The sequence below is a fragment of the Copadichromis virginalis genome, linkage group LG7 (assembly GCF_057382275.1).
Source record: "Copadichromis virginalis isolate Kocher_CV1m ecotype Utaka linkage group LG7, C_Virginalis_male_GT1.1, whole genome shotgun sequence".
NCBI lineage: Eukaryota > Metazoa > Chordata > Actinopteri > Cichliformes > Cichlidae > Copadichromis > Copadichromis virginalis.
Window position 1 is genome coordinate 20,825,492 of NC_140624.1, and position 6,000 is coordinate 20,831,491.

Sequence of the window (6,000 nt, forward strand, 5' to 3'; positions counted from 1 at the left end):
AGGTCATCCTGGCAAAGCCGAGAGGCGACATTTAGTGTGGCACAAGAATTTGTTGTGCTCATTCACCCACCCTCTCTCTCCCCGACAGACAAAACTGCTTGGTTGCTCGGTGCGAGTCGCAGTGTCTCGTCCAAGGGTCGTGTTTCTGTGCAAGATTTCTTTAATGGCTTCCATTAATATCACTCATGTCTACTGCCTCTGTGGAGAGAGATGCATGCGGCCCGTCTCCTTTCAATGCATTGTTTGTGCACTCTGTGGGAAAAGGGTGTGACAGTTGGTCCAGAGGATTACAAACTAACATCAAAACTGGACCTTGCAGGGATGACACTGCCATTTATTCTAGCTCAGATTATTATTAATATTATTTTTTTGGGACGCGTGTGGCTTCCTCTTTTTCACACATTTGTTTGGAAGTGAGCAAACAAAGAATAGAAACTGAGAGAATGAACTGATGCTGAGATCAAGTGTACCAAACAAACCGAGTTGTCAGAATTATACATTTCATTTCTGCTACTTTTTTACCCTTTTGCACCCTTTTTATCCTTTTCCATCCATCCATGCATCCAGTGCTAACAGAGTGAGACATTCACATCCACATCATCTATGGGCAATTTAGAATCACTTGTTAACATAATGCTATTAACTACAAATCTTTGGACTGTGGGAGGAACCCAGAGTACCTCAAGAGAATGCAGTTCTCAGTTGCAAATATGGGTAGAGCATGCAAACTCCACATAGAAAGGCCCTGGCCAAATGGGACCTTCTTGCAACAATGTCAGCCACCACACTACCATTGCACTGTTCCACCCCAGACTCTACAATAATACTAAGAAAACCCCAACAATCAGATGACCCCCCATAACCAAGCCTTTGGTGAAAGCGGAAAGGAAAAACTCCCTTTTAACAGGAAGAAGATCTCAGGCAGAACCAGACTCAGAGAGGTGCGGTCATCTGGCACGACTGGTTGGTGATGAGGAGACAAAAGAGACACTGTGGAAATGCAGAGTGGTTCATAAGCACAGAGACAGTGTAAAAAAGCCGAATGAAGAAGAAATACGCAATGCGTCATTTGAAGCCTCCAGCAGCCCAAGTCTAATGCAGGGTAACTATGTGCGGGTTCAGGGTCACTTCATCCAGCTATAAGCTTTGCCAACAAGGAAAGTTTTGAGCCTAATAATAGTACAGAAGGTGTCTGTCTCCCAAATCAGCCAGTGGAACCAGCTCGTTCCACTGGCTAATTTGGGAGACAGAGGGGCCTGAAGGTCGAAGACTCTGCCTCCCATTCTACTTTTAATAACTATAGGACCACAAGTAAACCCGCAGTCTGAAAGGAAAGTGCTCTGTTAGGATGATATGATACTGTCAGGTCTATAAGATTAGATGGGGCCTGATTATTCAAGATCCTGTACAGTATGTGAGGAGAAGGATTTTAAATTCAATTCTGGATTTAACAGGAAGCCAACAGGGAGCTTGCTGAACTTTCCCCATTGAATATAATCTTCCCATATTTTACAACGGAATAGCTTCTTTCCTTTGAGGTCTTCAGATCTTGTCATTTGATTTTTGAAATAATGGAAGTGTTGTTATCAACACTAGAAAAACTTCAAGTGGTGACCTGCAAATTAAAATTTGTAAGATTATAGTCTGGTAATAGCAAGTGTTCCGTTACACATTTCCTTCGGAAGCACAGCTGAGGAGTCAGTGACGTATCTGTTTACTGTGCAACAAAATGAACTCCCATTGTTTTATCAAAGAGAGAGGGTGTAATTGCATGACAGGATTTCATGCTGTGCACAGCACAAATAGTTTTATTCCTAAAAGCAGAGCTCAGTGCTTCCAACAGGAGTTGGTTACCTTGCTGAAAAGTTGGCACTGGCTTACAGCAGCTCACTGTGGCTAATGCTGCTTCCTGCTGCATTTGTCCCTTAAAAACGAGTAAAATAAATAACAAACAAAAACAAAACATAAAATCAAATGCAGTGCACATGGAAAAATAACAAATAAATATATAATGTTAAGACATGATCATGGTTAAACTTCGTACCAAGAACTTTTTTATCAATGAGTTAGGACAGTCTGTGGTTCACCGGTTGAAAGGATATTTTATCAGAAACTGGTCTTCTGTAGCAATAACTTCATTTTGTTCTGGTATGGCAGCAGGTAAGTCAACACTGAAACTGGTATAAATCCACTATACTTTTTTATATGGATCTGTGATGTGTTGGTACTGCGGTTGCACAATAACATATTTGCATTACCAATAAAAATAGTGCATGTAAAAGTGCTTTTATATTGCCTAATGTTGGAAATGCTAAAAGTAATTCCAACTAAAATTGAGTTTATTTGAAAGTCATAAGAACTATTACAACATGTAAAAAGAAGCACTCCAACAGCGTAAACCTCCACCAAGGCAGCTCAGTCTCTGGGCAGTGTTTACTTTTAAGGGCCCTGGGTTGTATTTTGTATATTATTTTTTATATTATCCATTACCCACACCTACATATAAAATTATGTAGGAGTGGGTAATAGATAATAGGTATTGATTTGTAAATAACTGGGCATGAATGACTTAAGCTTATTGTATAACATATAAGTAGGCAGCTCATATGCTTTTATACTTAATAATTAATACCTTTTTTAAAGATATGTGATATTTAGAATCCGCATAAAGTGGTATCATTTCCGAAATGTTGCCAATACAAACAATGTCAGCATCATTTTGAGCATAGTTTTAATGATAAAAGACGTTTTATGAAACTTTGACCTCATTTAACCTTGAAGAAGAGGTCAGGGGTTCAATGTAATGTGATATTGAGAATCTCTGTATATCATTCCTTATGTGCCTATATGTTGTCTATACAAGCAATGGCAGTAGGAAGCATAGTTTTAAATGGCTCTGTATCGCATTATTAGTACTTTAACACTCAGATTGACTTTAAAGGGGAATTTAGAGGTCAGATGTGATGCAATTTAAATCTTTTTATGGTACTTTCTGTATGTTGACTATACACAATAGATTTGGAAGAATCATGGTTTCTAAATTAAAAGACTTTTTTTTGTCAAATTTTTTTTGAGAAATAAATCATTAAGTTGACCTTGAAAATTTTGAGGGATACATTTGAAAAAATTTGATCTGTTGTGTTTGCAGACTGAATGACACGCACAAATGTGCAAAACCCCTACCAAGAACAGAACCTCCACAGCAGAGGTATTACACGGCTACTGAATAATCTGTTGAATGATTTTTCAATAAATGAGACTTATAGATTTTTCCATCTTCTGTCTTTCTGTTACAGCATCTCAACCCTAGTTGACAGATACTACATGCTAGTGGAGACTAATTATCCAAACTCACTACAGTTGCACTGATTACATTTCATCTTCTTCATTAAATCAAGCGTCCAGTTTTTCTTCTGGCACATATACACCTGTGAATTTTGTCCTCTTTTTATCCTTCAGATGCAGTACCTCAGGCCTCACTGACTGCTATTTGACAAAACTTTGTGGACTTTTCAGGCAGTTCCAAAATTACACTTCTTGACCAACAACTGGTGCTGCAATTACAGGTCAAAAGAAAGTGACTTATTTGCTGCTGATTTCGTCAGTGGGGGAGTATAACATTTGCAGAGGACAAATGTTACTGTCGGCTGTTGCCTTGTCACTTTTTTTTTTGTCCTTTTTTTTCTCCACAATCATCCCACGGTGTAATGCACCCAACTGTCATCATCTGCTCTCAGCACTTTAAACCAAACAGCAAGCGGAAAAAGTGTGTGTGCGTGTGTGCGGACACATCTAAAAGAGAATATTTATCCTTCCAAAGCAGAAATGAAACTCAGTGCACTCTCAGTGCTTCTAAAACTCTGTATTAATTCACGTTTTATGTATTTTTTGTGCTCAGGATTATACATTTTTAAAAAGTATTAAACGGAATAATTCAGCATATGTTTTCGGTTGTTTGCGAAGGCATTAGGCAACCTAGCCGATGAGTAATTAGGATAAACAATGTTCTCGTGTCACAAACCAGAGCCTGACTCACTCACTCCTTACTTTTTCTTATGCAAGAATACACACAAGTGTTTATTTCTTCTCAGTAGGAGTTATAACAACCTCCTCAAAGGTAACAAGAAAAAGTAAAGTCACACATATTCTAATTATTATGGAAGTGGATCCACAACTGTGGCATACAGTGATTACTGCTGTTCAGCCGGTTCCGGTTCACTGTGATATACATCGATAAAATTCTGCTCTGAGCCTTTGTGTTGCTTCATCCTCTTTATGTAGCAATCAAATCACCTCCGAGTCTTCTCTCCCAGCATGAGTAAGGAAGAACATGGGACTAAGATTGGCCTCCTCGCGCGTTAATGTTACACCTCATCTCTGGGCATGGCTGGAGGCAACAACATGTTTTCTACACGAGACGATGAGAAGGGAATGCTGATTTTTATGCAGATGAAGGGGGAGCACAGACAGACCTTTCCCTAACCTGCCTTCTAATAGCATTAGCATATTTGCCCAGGGCTCTTTTATTTATCTTTGATAGAGTGTTATATCAACTTCTCCCTCACGTCCAACATTATATACACACACCTCTAATCAGTGGGGATATTACTAACTGATTGCTCCTAGTACTGGGTGAAGTTGCATTGTTTCTTGGCGTACTGTGGTGTTTGAAATGACTGTTTGTGGTTGTCACATTTGTCCTTCAGAGCAGGATGAACCATATTGGCAGTATCCATCAGGAAGTAAACTTGGCCGATTTGCAATACTAGAGGGAAAACAACTATTTAGCATGTAGTAGAAATCTCACGAGCAGCCATCCAAAGTAGTTAAAATATTTAAATACTTAAAAAATTATGGCAGAACTTTCTTGGCATTTCATCACAAGATGCTTTTAAATACGCCTTGCAGTTAAGATGTTGTTAAATGAAGAACTCAGTCATATTCAGCTCATTTCAGAGAAATCTGGTTTAATTAAGTTAATCATGTTTTTTAAATTTTCTCCTTTAAAATAAGAAAATGATGGCTTAAGTTCACTCTGAACCACTATAATCAACAGAAGATTATTATTTCTAGCTTTGTTTAATCTCCAATTGGGTATGCTCTGCTGGGACTTCACCACCATTTCATATGTGTATGTGATTTAGATCAGATTAAATTAGATTAGATATGGCAAGACCACATTACAGGTCAGAGAACAGGCATCTCTGACAACAGTGGAGTTGGGGAAGAGGCGGGTTGCAAAGTGGTTTGCACTTGCAGAGAAACATTGGACAAGCTAAAGGAGGTTAAACAGTTTCCTCACTCAATGGGTTAGCTATGCTAAGTTAGCTAGGCACAGCTAAGCGAAACAAGCAAAAAGATTTATCGCAAGCATTTATTTAAATAGGACTTCGGTAACAAAGTCACAAAGTACTCCAGAGAAAAAAAGAGAAATACTAAAAATAGTTTAAAACGGTTTTACAGTGTAATGGTCCCTGTTCGGGCGCCACTCTGTCTGGCGAGAAAGGAGCAGCTAGTAGATCCAGCGTAGGTCCAGCGGCCAGTCAGTTAAATAGAACAACAGACGTTTATTTAGCGTTAACAGAACAAGATCATGCAAGCCAGGTCTCCAAAGCTCTATCCTATTAGTACATACAGTACATGATCATCCTCTCTTTAACGATTTTCAACTGCTTCCATCAGGTCGTCGTTATAAAATGACTGCAGTGAAGACAAAGCGACACAAATTGTCGTTTGTACCTAGTGCTATTATCTTAATTAACAACACTAAATTGTAAGTGTTGTTGCCATTGCAAATTGCACTTTTTTCGATGGAATATCTAGGTTGTTTTATCAGGCTTATATTATATTATAGTATTTTTTTAATGAGTGTACGTGATGTGTTGGTTGTATGTTTGTTGTTTGTTTTGACATACTGCGAATCAATTTCCCATCAGGGACAATAAAGTTACCATTGACCATTGACCATTGACCATTGTTCCGGGGTTAGGTAGTTGCTGG